This window comes from Balearica regulorum, chromosome 2 (genome assembly GCF_011004875.1).
Source record: "Balearica regulorum gibbericeps isolate bBalReg1 chromosome 2, bBalReg1.pri, whole genome shotgun sequence".
In the NCBI taxonomy this organism is placed as follows: Eukaryota; Metazoa; Chordata; class Aves; order Gruiformes; family Gruidae; genus Balearica; species Balearica regulorum.
Window position 1 is genome coordinate 41,865,294 of NC_046185.1, and position 16,208 is coordinate 41,881,501.

Below are 16,208 nucleotides of genomic sequence, written 5' to 3' on the forward strand. Positions count from 1 at the left end.
AGATAGAGCCTGTGAAGACTCCACAGAGGCTGTACTCATGAGAACACTTGGGAAAGCTTCCCACACTGTTTGGGGGTTATGTCTTTCTAAACATTAATGAAACTCACTGTAGCTTACAACTGAGAAAATGAAGATAGAAACAAGGATAAGAAGATAGAACAAAGCTAAATATAAGTATAGTTACCTGATGCTTTAGATAACTAGTGAGTCATTTGAGTACTTGCACTAGAATGAAAGCATTCGAAAATTAAAGGCTCTGGTGCGCAATCTATAAAAGAATGGAAGACTACATTACGCGCATAATGAGGCTACGTCTCACAGATCCTTTTTTCAGCCCTCCTCCCCAAGATTACCTGTATTCTATGTTACAAGATGAATCCATTTTGTTCTTTGTATAAAGCTTTTTAACACAAGTGCCATTAATTGGAAGAGACTCAAAATATTAACCTAACAAAATAGGAAGCTATCATAATTCAGGACTCTATATAAACACTTTCTGCTTCCCTAACACTGAAATTTAAAACATTGACTGTGACTAAAATAGGTGAGTGCAGTAACTTAGCATAATCATAAGCAATTGTTCACGAAAATGTGATCTAATACTTGTAATTTGAAATTATCTTGCAATCTGACTTACAAAATAAAGAAAACAAAGATATCATTCAGGCGAGTCAACATTTTCATTACAGGCTGCCTATCACAGTGAAAACTCAAGTAAGCATTGCAAAAGAGTATGTTCTTGTAGGAATAAGTTAAAGTAACTCTAAACAGTCACAAAGTAAGCATGGTGTACAGAGGTTTATTCATTTCTTTGAACCTACCTGCTCTTATTAGTAGAACACAGAAAGAGAAGACAGATGACAGAGGTTCTGGAGGCCCCATCCCTGGAATTGTTCAAGGCCACGTTGGATGGGGCTTCGGGCAACGTGGTCTAGTGGAGGGTGTCCCTGGGGTTGGAACTAGATGTTTAAGGTCCCTTCCAACCCAAACCATTCTATGACAAGTAGAAGGTTCTACAGATGACAAAACCCTACTGGAATAATCCACAGGTGACAGAAAATTTCATTTAGAATTGATACAAATATTTCAAGCTTACAAATATATCAATGGTTACATTTTAATGCTAAGCAATTCTGGATAGAGATAACTTAAATCACACTGAAATGACTGACTAATTTTTGGCTGAGGTCACGTATCTTAGACTTGCTTTGCTCAAGAATTCCACCACAAAGCACTTCTGATCAAATACTGTTTATATGACACATGAGAAAATACTTCACTCCTCTGAAAGTTTACAGCACCTAACCTAGTATTAATTACAAGTTGTGGCTGCAACAGGCGGCAGCAGCAATAAAAGAGGCAAGTGAATCTTTGAATCCTTTAAATCATTTTTTTTCCCTCCAACAATATTAAACAGATCTACACATACATGTGTCTTTTTCTGGAAAATACCTTATAGATCAGAAAATTATTTGAAGATGCTGGCACACACCAATCAGGGAAGGCCGATTTAAGTTCCAGATTGTGCATTTATCCAGCATAAGTATTTACGCTTATTAAGTCTATTAAGAACTCTATTAAGAAGCTTGTTAGTAGTTGGGGGTAGCAAGCTCTTCCCATGCCATGATGTCATAGTAGGATGACTCAGGGACAATGGTGAAAAAAATAAAATCAGCTATGAACAAGTTCACTGGAAAAAAATTCTACTCTTCGTACTCTTCAGATTTCAATAAACCACAGAGCCTAGCACTAGTTCCTTGGGAAAAATTTTAGTAGGGACTCTTCTCATTCAACACACACTCTAAGAAATAGGCCTAGTGGATTTAATTTTATCACGTAGCAGGTATTTTTGGATGACCTACGATGATAACCACCATGACATCAGCTACCCCTGTGAAAGGTTAAGGGCTATCTTGAAAAAGCTGCATTTGGTGGAATGATGCAACTTCTGGTAAGCTGGGAGACAGCCTCCGAACTGGCAACCACAGTGGTAAAGTTTGAGGAGAACTGAAGTCCTCCAGTGGAAGTCCACCTAAGGCTTACCATGTTGCATGTAAAGAGAGCTGCTTCCCTTCACAAAGGGCTCTTTGCAGTGCAGAAAACACACAACCTCTGCCTTCTGAACAGCTTAGTGTTCTGTATCGCTACTGGTCAGCACTAACCAGGGTTAAGTGAAAAATCCACAGTAGGCATTTAATGCTCAACATTAGCAGTCAATTGATTAACGTGACCTACTGGCCCCATCTCGTACATCAAGGCCCTTATGCAACCATATCTGGTAGAATGAAGAGAAGAGTTATGCCACCTAATGCCTTCATTCTGTAAACCTTCCCGCTGGACGGGGCCTCAAAAAAACCTTTGTGTTAAACAAAAATTAGATTCACCACAGGAGTTAAATTCCTTTACAATAGAGAGAAGATTTGATGCGATCTGAACAGAGAAAATTATTTCTGTCCTATATTACATGTTTTTGGAATATCCTTCTTCATAAATTTAAGTTAGTCTTCCTTTTAAAAATTTTACAAAGTCCAGAATTTGGTGGTTGTTGGATTTTATGGCTTTTTCAGGGAAACAATGAAATCGCATACTTAGGATTTTGACAGTGTACTTCTGGTAATTAATGTAGCTGAAAATTTCATCATCTCTGAAAATGTATCCACTAAAGAAACAGCAGGAACACCTAGTTTATTTAATTATTAGGGAGTGGGGGTGGATCTGTGCATCTCCTAGGAGAATAAACTGTTGTCACAGTTGAAAGAAAAGCTTCCAAAAGAACAGAGCCTGTAACTCATCCCAAGTCACTTCCGTATATCAATATTGACTAGTATGTGGGAGCTTATCAAACTGTTGGTTGTTGTTGGACTTGATGATCTTAAAGGTCTTTTCCAACCAAAACAATTCTATGATCTTCTCTAGAGAAACTGACTGCAGAAATTCAGGTTGACATGAGATGCTGCAAAAGCCACAAATCTCCTTTAGGTATCTTCACAGCTTCCAGCACGGAGTGCCCACAGCCACCTTGGGAGACAAAGGGAGGCTCTGGACAGGGACCACAAGAGTCACAACGAGTACCTCACTGGACACTACTCCAGTGTGAATGAATGCAGCTCTCTTCTCCCGCTGGCAGCCATGCAAAACATTGACTTTGATCCCTGGACACCCACATATGTGCCCAAAGATTTTCCCTCCCATCGCCGTTTTCTTCACAACCTCGGTTTGAAGAGAATTAGTAAAGGGTGGGACCTGACTACTTTTTTATCCCAATGAATGCTCATGTCCTTCCTTTTACTAGGTCAGAACTTCAACACGACATGATGGAAAAGGCTGACTGCAAGGTGATCCTCATGGTGCTAGTTTGAAAACCACGTACAATGCAGGCAAAACAGCACTTACAAAAACAATTTCTTTCTCTTTCTGCAGTTGATGACCTTCACATGACTACTTCTCTGAGAAAATACAAAGCACTGAATACAGAAACTCTAGCTAGGACCTAAATAAAACCCAGAAATATCTAGAGAAGCATCAAGAAATGGTGCATTGATGTTTACAAAAGTTTGTGTAAATTGAACAGAAGTTTGAGACTTAAGATGGGCAGAGTTGCCAGAGTATGACTTCATGGCAAAAAGACTTTCTTGTAGTTTTAGGAGTGCAATTGTATATAGCTAGAGATACAATTGTCTTCATACTATTCACTGACCTCTCAGTATCACAGCAAGCTTTGCAGTCCTCTTTTTCCCCCATCATCAACTGCAGACTTAGTTGACCAATATCATAAAAATATGGCTGGGTCTGAAATCCTCTGAGAAGTGTAGAATGAGCAGACATCAAACAAAAAACAGGAGATTGCTCCAGCAGTTAAAGAAGGATTCATCTTACAAGATCTTGTCCCTTCTCTCTACCTCTTGCAACTTTCTATTTCTTCACGTGCTGTCTGACACCCATTGTCAGGAAGGAGCACTGATTTTGTCTCATCCTTTACCCGTCAGAAATGCCCTGCCAGACTCTCTCATCTCACCACTTCTCTCACAAGCCCTCCACAGACCTATATCCCTCTTTTCCAGCCTCTCTGCAACACTAACTACACTACAAAGTCACAGCTCAGAGACCCTCAACTATTTTACTTCCCCACGCTATCCGAGCCTGGCCCCCTCTCTCTAGTGTTGTCTCTCCACCAGTGCCCCTGCAATGCTCTCTTCTGAGCAAGCTTTGCTGTCCCTCCTTCCTTCCCATGACACCAATCACCCTTACAAGGATCTGCTCCCTCGTCTTCTGCCCTACGCCTGTTCCTCTTTCCCCAAGACTCCCCCCGTGTCCTGAGGCACCAACTGACCCATTTGCTCCAGTCTTCTCACCAACTCTTCACTAAGCAGCTTCCAAACATGGCTCAGCAGAGCTGCTGAGCAGCACAGCAACTTCAGTCTCACTACCAGCCACTTCTTCCACCATCTTCCCTCTTCTAGGGCAACATCTCTCCTCTGCGGGCCTCCTGTCAACACTTCCTTCCTCACCATGCACAACCGCTTTGCTCCTGCTTGAGAGCCACTGAATAAGGATATTGGATAATTTTGTGTTGGGTGTATTAATGCGTGCCTAAGGAACAGTAAGTCCCTTATTCTCACCTCAGGTATAAGGCTTTAGAACAATTCTGAAGGTAAGAATAATGAAGGACACATCAAAAACTGGAAGGTAGGATGCACTGCAACATACATTTGCCACAAGTATATTGGGCTAGACTAGTCCGGTACCTTTTTTTAGCACTGATCTTTCTAGACAATAGTAGTGCCTGTATTTAATCTCCAGACTCTGCTAAGAGTAATTAGAGTAGCAGAAATAGAAGGAATAATAGCAGCATAAAGTGCAAATGCAGTAAACAAAAACTGCTAAAAATGGCAATCAGCAGCTGGAAACAAGCTAATAATAAAGACCATGTGCACGTCAGTCTCGACTATATGAACTGTTGTTATGAAGCCATCTGTGAATGAGGGTCCTGGGCAAAGGCTATCCCAGGAAGAAAAAAACATACTACGAATGATGAACTTGAAGCTGGAGTTGCGCAACCTTTTCCTCTGAGAAACAGAATTAGAAGAACAGCAGGACATTTAAACCAGTTGAAGAAAGAAAACCACTACAAATTTAAGCCACATTTTCAACTACTCCAGTACCTCAGCAGAGATAATACTTCAGCAGACAATCAAGATGGGAGCTTGCACCTTTCAGAGGTGCACGCTCAGTGAAGACCATATTGTCAAGAAAATGCACTGAACATTCATGTCAAGAAAATCACCAACATTTCTCCTTTGAACAACCAAAGAGGGATAAGATTTCTACAGCTCATAAGCTTGATGTCTTTTTTTCCTATCACAAATAACCTATAATATAGCGTGTGTTACCTGCAGCATAATCAGTAAGATGAGTAAACACCAATGAATTCATGCATCAGTTTTCTTTTACATAGGAGTACAGCCATATTTTCATACCATGTAGCAGAGCTGCAGCACAGTGTAAGAAAAGTTGGTGCCAGTAGAGGGAAGCAGTTGCTCTCCAGGACATGCATCTCCACCTTCCCCGATGCACAGTAGGAAGCCAACAAGTTTGTTTTTGTGGAAACGAACTCAACCCTCAGCCATTGTGTAAATGTGGCTTTAAATCAAGCTGTAATTAGATTTTGCTGTATTTAACAAAACCCCTCTTGTTGCTCCTCTTTTCCAGCTCTAGACAGGAAATAAATGCACTCATGAAAGAAAAAAGGAAAAAAGTTTATGCCTCTTCCCGGAGCATGTCCTGGCACACATGCAAAAGTAAGTACAAAACACAAAACAATAAGCTTACGGGACACTCAATCTTCACATTACATAGGAACACAAAGATCTCTCAGCTGGTCCACTGTTAAATGTCACCTCACTTTTATCAATATTCTGCTTCACCACATTAACCTTGTTAAAAGACACTAACAGTCCAACACTTGGAGTCTAGCTTTTCTTCATAAATTTAATTTACTTGGCAGAAAACACAAGTGGAAATCTTCCGTTAAAGACTCAGGCAAGCTAAGACTGCCACGTATTCATTTTAGGACAGATCTTTTCTTTCCCTTTTATTTTAACTATTATGGTCATAGCATTCCCACTTTTAACGAAATAGCTTTATTCCCCCTCACAGTCTTTACACAGACTGATACCCCTAAAATAAAACTGTGTGTTTTCTTCAAATCCACTTTACTGTAATACACGTTGCACAGGGTGGTTTTATTTTGTTGAAGTTCTTTATGGACAAAACTGCATATTCCCACTGCACTTTACATTACCCCATGAGGAAATGCAGAACAAATTAAGTTGAGTCCACTCAGAATGATAAACAGTTTCAATTGTATTTTGACTCCAAAGCTTACAAAGAACTTTATGGTGATGCCGACAACAGTGGATACAATGGTAACCTGGTGTGAGGAGTCAAGAGAACATGCCCAAGGCCACACAGCAAATTAGCTGCTGATCTGAGAACAAAAAGTTTCTGCTCTTAATCTAGACCTTCTTCCCAGTGAGTCAAAACCTACTGATAACTATCTGGTCTTATAGAAGTTTCAGATTCTTTAGAAAAAAGAAAAAGAGACCAAATGCTAATTACTTACTTGCATGCATGCAACCATTGCTTAGGAGTCATTAAGTTATTTACAGAAGTTACTCATTTTCAAGAGACACTGAAAAGTGTGCCTTTTCAAAACAAACTTATTTCAAGAATATATGCTCCAATACCCTAATTCCCTACAAACCTATTACACTACAAGTTTTAAGAAACCTAAGACTGGTTTAGACGACTCAAAAGATAACCTCATTCTGAAGTCAGTTTGCAGTTTAATCTCTAAATGAAGGTAAAAAAATACTGGGAGTAGATTATCATCCTACACCTGTAGGAGAAGTCTTACATTTTAATTTTTTTATTTTTTTTTAAATAGCCATGTGGTGGGTTGACCCCAGCTGGATGTCAGGTGCCCACCAAAGCCACTGTCCCTCCCTTCCTCAGCTGGGCAGGGGAGAGAAAATATAATGAAAGGTCATGGGTCGAGATAAGGACAGGGAGAGATCACTCACCAGTTACTGTCATGGGCAAAACAGACTCCACTTGGGGAAAATTAGTTTAATTTGTTACCAATCAAATCAGAGTAGGGTAATAAAACCAAATCTTAAAACACCTTCTCCCCCCACCCCTCCCTTCTTCCCAGGCTTATCTTCACTCTTGATTTTTTTCTCTCCCTCCTCCTCCTGAGTAGCACAGGGGGACGGGGAGTGGGGGTTACGGTCAGTTCATCACACATTGTCTTTGCCGCTCCTTCCTCCTGAGGGAGAGGACTCCTCACACCCTGCCCCTGCTCCAGCATGGAGTCCCTCCCACAGGAGACAGTCCTCCATGAACTTCTCTAACGTGAGTCCTTCCCACAGGCTGCAGCTCTTCATGAAGTGCTCCACCGTGGGTCCCTTCCACACAGTACAGTCCTTCAGGAGCAGACTGCTCCATTGTGGGTCCCCCACGGGGTCACAAGTCCTGCCAGCAAACCTGCTCTGGCGTGGGCTCCTCTCTCCACCGGTCCTGCCAGGAGCTTGCTCCAGCGTGGGCTTCCCACGGGGTCACAGCCTCCTTCAGGTGCATCCACCTGCTCTGGCATAGGGTCCTCCATAGGCTGCAGGTGGATATCTGCTCCGCCATCAACCTCCATGGGCTGTAGGGGGACAGCCTGCCTCATCATGGTCTTCTCCAGGGGCTGCAGGAGGATCTCTGCTCTACTGCCTGGAGCCCCTCCTGCCCCTCCTTCAGCTCACTGACCTGGGTGTCTGCAGAGTTGTTCCTCTCTTCTCACTCCTTTCTCTCACTGCAAAATCGCTCCTGGGTTGGTTTTTTTTTTCCTCTCCTTAACTCTGTTACCCCGGAGGCACTACCACCATCGCTGATGGGCTCGGCCTTGACCAGTGGCAGGTCCATCTTGGAGCCGGCTGGCATTGGCTCTGTCAGACATGGGGGAAACTTCTGGCAGCTTCTCACAGAAGCCACCCCTGCAGCCCCACCATGCTACCAAAACCTTGCCATGCAAACCCAATAAAAGACAATGCTACCTCTTCCTTAAGGCAGGATAATGAAGTTTGGGCTCAGTACTGGTCCAAAATGACAATTTTAAAATTCTTATTATGTGCAGAGTTTCTGCTTCTGAAACCGTAAATAATCTGAGCAAAAGTTCACAAGTATTCAGCATCCTAATTCTCACCGTATCTCTACTGATACCAAAAATAGTTTAAACATCCTGCACAAAAAAAATAAAAAAATTGTAATAATCAAAGAGACTATAAGTACACTTATTTTTGCTCACCTTCTTTGACCACCGTCACTTCCCCAGAAGTCTGGAAATTGGCACAGTATAGTGCTATGATCCAAAACTGTGTGAAACATCGTTAATATTAATGTCCAACCAAGCCAAAAACTCAGGGGAAAAAACCAAACACAAAAACTGGGGGAGAAATCCTCTAAGGCATGTAGCCAATGGTATGGTACCATAACTAGGAAAGGGAAGTTTCTATACCAACTCCTAAAGTGGAAGCATACAATAGGATTAGCCTTATCTTATGTAAGTTTCTTAACAGCAAGACTGCATCCTCCTGACAGCATTCTGTTTACAGCAAGACTCAAACTCTTACTTGGAGTCATTCTTAAAATAAAGTAGCAATAGCTATGTTTGGCAGAGCTGGAACCATGAGGACAACACAAACAGCCAAACCAGTTTATTCAGATTTGACTCGAGAGGAACAACTAAATTTCAGGCCAGATAAAAATAAGACACAACATACTCAACCTTCAAGACTACCATTTTTAGGTCATGTCCTGTACTTTTTACTGCTTTTCAATTCATGTGTAGGAAGGTCAGACCATAAAGTGGCTTCCACTATGGCATTTCCATTTGGATTATTCTCTACATAATAATTAGTGCCTTTCTTCTCATCACTTACATACTGTTTTGTTAATCTGAGAATGTAATTTGTATTTATTTATTTCTGAGAAACATTTTTTTAATCCCTTCAAAGTACCAGCATCCTAAGCGTAGCTATCTCATGCCTCATGAACTTTAGTGCAAATGCTGTAAGCGTTTCTTTTCTTAACAGCTTCATTACAGTGTTTATACAGGAATACAGTGCTAGTACTGTACCCATGCAAAACAAATACGCTGTAGTAAACGCAAGCTTTATTCAAAGTGTAGCTTTAAAAGTGTTTATAGCATGCTCCAGCCTGGCCTGCCAGTGCTAGTGTAGAGAAAAAAGGCAAAAGGAAAACTAAATGACAGACCTTTCATGCTAACAAGAATTTTGGAACAGTCAAACTGAAAACCAATGGGCTAAACGCATTCCCAAATTGCACCAACCTGCTTGTTGAAGTCAGCTGCATTTTACTTCCAGATAGTCTGAGTAGAAATGGTTGAATATTGGAAAATTCTTATAAAAAAAAAAGGAGGGGAGGAATATGCTTCTCTCTTTTAAAGATTTGTGTGTTGTTCCTTAGAACACCTTTCCTTGAAGGAGTATTTAGGGGGAGTACCTCCAGTAATTCGATATTCTGCAACAGAAGACAAAATTTGCAAAACAGCCGCCAGTGTATAAACACTAAAGATCCAGACTTGTCACTGTGACTACGTGATGCTAATGTTGAACCATAATTCAGGAATTATTTTAGAAAATAAATTTAAGCTGTTCAAAATTTCTTGGCAATATCCAATATCCAAAGTCTCTATTCTAACTGAGCAGCTACTGGATATAAGCTGTCCTTACTTTTACAGGAAACAATAACCACACTGTCACTGTATGCTCTCCCACACTGCTATCAAAAAAGATTTTGTAGCAGAATATGCATTCAATACATCCTAAAAATTCAGTATTTATACTATGAATAAAACTATTTAGTAGTTTGAAGATTTACAAAATTGTTTTAAAGAGTGTTTGAAACTAAAATTAAGACCTGTAAATCTGATGTTTTCACTGTTTTCCTCCAGACAAGCATAATCATTAATAATTGTAATTTGCGTTCTCATACTTCTCTATCAAGTCTCACATGGTAGCCTTCTCAAAGAAAATAATGGATTGCACTGTTGCTGATAGCTGCATCTTAATTGTATTCATTATCCTCTCAAGAAAAAAAGTCCAAAAAACCTCCAACCCCAGACTCTCGCACAACTCAAAACCCCACCTTCCTCTTTGCTAACCCACTGCATCCCAACCTACCCTTGCAAAAAAAGACCTCAGTTCCTCTACACTGTCTTCTCCAGCTGTTTATTCACCATGAGACTGTTAAGTATTTGGGAAAGAAAAATGATTAGAGAATAAAGAAACCTGGATCAAAGTTAATTGAGAAATGGAAGTAAAAGTTCTCTTTTTTTTTTGGGGGGGGGGGGGGGGGGGGGGGGGGAAGGATGAAATGTACTTCTGGCAAGCTAGTGGGCAAGCATCAAGTCACGATTTTCCTTCTGGTAGAAGTTAGCATGACCAGCACACAGACCACCAGCGAGGGACTTTCCAAGGAAATACGGCAATTGGGGAGAAAAACAGCATCAGGGACTGCATCCTAAGGGCTGCTTTAGAATTTCTGCCAGAAGTAAAGTGCTTAAGCAAGACTGAAATCCCACTAAGGAACAGAATAAGGAGAAAAACACCAACAGCCTCTTATAGTAGAGAGTTTAAATAAAGTCAAAGCTATTGGGGGGGGGGAGCAGAGGGGAATAGGAAAGGAAACAAAGGCATAAAAGTTGGTATACTACAAAAGCCTACACTGTTGATTTCAGTTCTTGAGAAAAAATATAGTTCCATTTTAAGAACTTTTTTTTTGACTGAGCCAAAACGCTGTTGCATTTTACCTCCTCTAGCAGGAGAAAATGGAAGAAGATTTATTGTTCAAAGCTTCTTCTGTACAAAGTGGAAAATTATTATGCCAGCCCTTAACACTCCTGTTGAATGAATGCCTGTTTTTGTCTTTGGTTGGTTGGTTGGTTTTGGGGGGGGGGGGGGGGGGGAAGACTCCATTGAAAGGCACACATGGCATGTATATAGCTTTTGCTGATATCACTACTACAGAGCTAAGTACTTTTAATTCAGAAAATACAGAAAATAACAATTTGAGGGAAAAAAATCATAAGCAGACTGAACTTGCTATTTTGAAATTCCAATCTAGTATTAATGGCAATAAAGCAGAGAAAAGCCATGAATAAAATCCAACACCATAATATCTCAGAGATACTGTGATGCCTGAACAAATCAAAATCATCAGTTTTGGTTTGCTGTACAGAAGTTTACATTTGAACGCAGCTGGATCGCAGTCAACTAGCCAGCTCCCATAGCAGTACCTTCAAGCCGTATTGATTTCTAAGGAAGAAAGGCACCATAAATCTGCTTGAGCAGCATCACGTCATTCTTTTGGTTGGCTTGAAGAAGTAAATTAAATGTTTTCCATTAGTATGGTAAAGAAGCTATACAATTTTGTTTTTATTTCGAATAGAGTCTCAAGTTACGGAACACTTTAGCTAACTCTGCGGCAAGGACTACATGTTTCGTATTTGTAAAGCCAGCAATTCAAGCTTATGTGAAACCAGATGTGTATGCTGCACAGTTCCCAGGGCTGTGGAATTTTTATTTTTTTTTTTTAAATTGTGTTGCTGTCATTTAAAAAACAAGACTCTACTTTTCAGTTAAATCATAGAATACACTGAAGCAAAAATAACATGCTCTTGCAGGGAAGAGAGGAGAGGGGGAGATCGAAGCGGGTGGGAGCAGAAAACTTTAAGGGAATAAAAACCACACAGAGCAGCATATGAGCAATGCTGTAGTACAACAAAGAGCAGCACAGTTCTGAGAAGCAATAAGCATAACATTACTTGAAGTAACAAGAACTCCTTGATCAATTATTCATATAATTTACAACAACAGTTACAGCTGCATCAATGAAAAAAAGAATCTAGGACAAATACAAAATCTTCACAGCTATGAAGTGCCCTTGATTTTCACCAGAACATTTGGCTGTCTGACATCATGTGTTTCTGGTTAGTGACACACCCCTCCAACAAGGGGAAAAAAGAAACAGAAAGACACAAACTGCTTTGCTGTAAGTAGTGACAGCATTCAAGGCTGTATTTCAATCCCAGACACTGTGCATCACCAAAAGCTGACAGTACCTTACACTTTGGTACATGAATCCTAACCACCACCCCGCAGGTACATGCATGAACCCTGCAGGATTATGCAAATACTTTCTATGAAATCTTTACTCTGTGTAAAATTGCACTGTAATATAATTCAGAAGAAATACTCTATTTTTTTTACAGCATGGTTATCTCAACTTTTATCATTTCACATACTCCTACGGTAAATGTAACGAAGGGCAACAGTAAGGAGAGAAATATTGCTGGATTGTTGTTTTTTTTTTCCTCCAGTTTGAAATCTTTGTTTCATCACCATCATCATGTTTTCTGCTCTCCCAAGGTTTCAATTCAGTATCCTCAGTTGTTCAAGACAACCTAGCAGTTGGACTGGAGAAACATAGTTGAAACTGAATTCAAAGAAGCGAGAAGCAGAGAGAAAGGGATGAGTGGGCCTAACCGTGCTTGGTGGTCTTACTCCCAGGCACGTACAACAAAACATAGGTTAAGATTATGGTGTGAAATGCTGACTATGCTAATGGGAAAATTCATGCCGATTTTGATTTTACTCTACTGACGTTTGGATGACGAACTTTGGTCTAGTTGAGAGCCCTAATTCCAGTCTAAACTAGGAAAATCAATAAAGGATTAACAAGAAAAATCTGCAATTCTTCTCTAACAAATCAAGGAATATTTATCTAAGGAACCTTCCAACAATGAAGTTAACACCTTGCAACAGCTATTTTAAAAAATGCAGAAGTTAGCAGACCTTTAGAAAGACCTACATTTAATCTTGAAGAAATCTGTGGAAAATGTTTCCACTACTACTCACTTTTTCAGCCAACTCTCTACACAAAGTTCAATTAATCTGTCCGTATGAAGGAAAGATTCTGTATACATCATCACTACATTCGAAATCCTGGCTATCTAACAAAACCATAGTATAGTCAAATCTCCCAAAGCGCCTGGGTCCGTAGCGCTGATAGGTTCCAACAAAGTTCTTGGGGTCACATTTCTTTTTCATCCATCAGCATTTGTCCTTTACAAGCAAGAATGAGCTCTTGATGACCACACTAAGAAATAATTATAGTCCTGGTAAACAGAAATTCATCATATGCAAACCTCATTCTCCTCCCATCGCTGAAGACATCCGAGAGCATTTCCATATTTTTTGTGGCCACTCGAAGTGAGCACTGAATGCAGCAATTAAAGTGGCATATGTTTCTAAAAACAGAGCATGCTGTAGAGCTCTGAAACAGCCTGCTCCCTTGTCAAAGAACTGGGGATATTTCTTTCTACTAATATTATAAGGAATTACTTCTGGCTTTAACCTACAACACACTATGTTGTTTTTTCCCCGCCTCCTCCAGCATTTGCCATGACAACATTTATACCAGGTAGCAAGCAGCAATACACGCAAAAAAAGGAGAAAGCTCAGAGATGTATTTGTGTGTTTATTTAGTAAGAAATGAAACCCTTATTTTGAAAACTGTATCAGCAACTTCAATTCTCTTGAAAAATTAATCTGCTTACCTTGATGTAAGATTTCTTAGCTCCTGCTAAGGCTGCCTGCCCTGTTTGGAGGTCTTCCCCTTTAGCAGAGGTCTCCAGACAGAGGCAGGTCTCTTCACCATGAAACCCTCAGAGGCTCCTTGCAGCAGTGCCTGGAGACACAGCAACAGGGAAGGCATTTAGCTTCATCATTGTGTGTCAAACCCACAGGTTTAGGACAGGCAACAAGCCTCCTTTTAGGCTGACTCTTTTGAGTTGACACCAAAGTTTCAGAAATCAGAAATGTATGTCATCTTTTGGAGACTGAAAGGCTGCAAAGAGGTGGTGAGTGATATCAAATAAGCCCTCAGTCAGCTGTTGATGTTCTCTAGCATTTATATTGTTAGTCCTAACAACATAATCTCCAAGCTCTGAAATTTAACAGGTGACCTACAGGTATCAATTCCAAGTTTCTCTCCTGTCACTATTTTCCCCATACTGAAACTGCTTGAAGGCATGCTTCAGGAATGCTTCAGAGCAAAGAGCACATCTTCTCGGGAGAGTCACAGAGTGCTGTGCCACTGTAGGCTCAAAAACTACCCTGCGAGCCACCTTACCTCTCTGTGTATGACCTCCACCCAGCCTACAAAGCAGCCCTTGTTAAGTATGCACTCCAGAACACTGTCTTTTGCTCAGAAAAATTCAAGTAAAAAAAAATCCCCAAAAACCCCAAAACACCTTAAAATTCCACCATCAAAAGGGAAGGATAACAACAAGACTGCCTTCCTGAGATGAATGCAATTCACCACTGCTTCTTAACAAACCAGCCATACAGAATTTAGTAGGTTACAAGATGTGACCTAAATCTCTGTTTAGGTTTATGTTCTTTTTCTCAACATGCCACCTGAGTTAAGATCAGCTCTAATCATAATACTCTAAAAAGAAAAGTACTTGGATACCTGAGATTTCCAGGGTTTGGTTTTATTTGACAGTATGCACTCAAGCACCCTTACTGGCACAAGCAGATGGCACAGCAGCTTCTTTTAAGCAAACATTTCTGAGCAGTTTCAAGTGATTTTAATTTTCTAATCAGTTATTCACTCTAGAAACAGGCCTGCAATTAGGTTACAGACCATGTGATGAAACACAGGGTTCCTTCAACAAAAATCTCAAAAATATTTGCAGAAACTGTTTAAGCACAAATTGAAGAAAACAGCTGTCTCATATACTAAATACAGCAAAGGGGCAGCGCTATTTGTCAGATATCAATTACTTCTCATTTCCCCACTCCTAATCTTCGGGGAACCCACCTGAGTTTGGGTCTTGACATTAGTACACCTAAGATGAGGGTTCTTTGTGTTGGCATTTCAGAGACAGATGGGCACCTTCATGTAAGTGCTTATAAATTAGAAAAAAATAAAAAGAGGAAGATGAAGGCAGAACCATATTCAGAGTGATTAACATAACAGCTCCTCAGTTATTATGGGACTGCTGCAGTATTGTTATTCAGGTATTTGTTAAAAGAAGAAAAAACCCCAGCATTTTAAAAACATGGAAGAAAAAAAAAAAGATATGTTTTCCAACCTTGCCTTGTTTAGTACAACAAAGCCCAACAACAGATTACCAACCAAAAATATGCTCTTGTGTTATTAAAAATTCTTCTGATATTCCAAATTACTGTATTTCAAGCAGTAATTCTGAACTGGCAGTCATCGTAGTCTCAAAACTAAAGCAACTTTGCAAGCAAAAGGACGGCAGCAACTCATAGTTCAAGATCCCTGTAAGTTCATATTCAACAAGTCAGAGGGGAAAAAAGGGAACATGGCCATTAATTGCAGCTAGTAAATCTGTTCCAGCCATGTTTCTTGGCCAGCAGCTTGAACAAGTTCAAGTACAAACACTTTTGCCTCCAAGTTGAGTGACAATTTTTACAGCTATTAACTGGTCAGAACAGAAGACAGAAAGCTGCTAGATGTACTGCTTAAAAAGAAAAACCTTGCAACAAAATACTGGGGGGGGGGGAAGTTTGTCTCTTTTCACGCAGAAAAGTACTCAGCTTCACTAATTCCTCCCCTTCTGCCCTGTTGAAATTGGAGTCCCTTGCTTTCTGCTTCTCCACTAAGTTGCTGGTTTAGAATTTGCAAAGAATATGAGTTGTAGTTCCTAAATTTACATCTGGTGCTGGTAATGTTACCAGTCTCCTATGGGAAATACCTATCACCGAGTTGAATATATTCATGTTTAAAAAAAAAAAGGTATGGTATGAGTGTATGCATCTGCACAAATAAATTTATATACACACACACAAAAGCAGCTGCACAGTTATCAGTCAGCTTCTCTGAGGCACTCAGAACTGCACTTTAAAAATATTTTTATGAATCTGTTTTGTATTTATAGACTACATCCTGAGTTTCAGTCTTTATCCAACAGGCTGGAGCCTTTTATGACACGCGTCTTTTCCTGCTTCGCTGTCCAGTATCAACAAATCTTGGGGCTTTCTTTCTGAAAAGTTTTCATCCTCACTTGCTGTGTTCTTCCTCTCTTTCATTCTCTTGCTAAGCATGAA

The 16,208-nt window shown here is 40.2% G+C and overlaps 1 protein-coding gene across 4 annotated transcripts in view; it reads right to left on the reverse strand.

Annotated features, from left to right (window-relative positions):
* The window catches only part of FAM110B (family with sequence similarity 110 member B), a 156,131-nt gene that overhangs the window by 111,382 nt on the left and 28,541 nt on the right, over positions 1–16,208 (reverse strand). For 3 of the 4 annotated variants that reach the window (XR_012833818.1, XM_075744047.1, XM_075744050.1), the window contains exon 2: positions 13,685–13,815. The exons of the other annotated variant lie outside the window; for it this stretch is intronic. The gene's annotated coding sequence lies outside the window, so the exon portion shown is untranslated. The remainder of the gene's footprint in view (positions 1–13,684; positions 13,816–16,208) is intronic. 4 annotated transcript variants of the gene reach the window in all.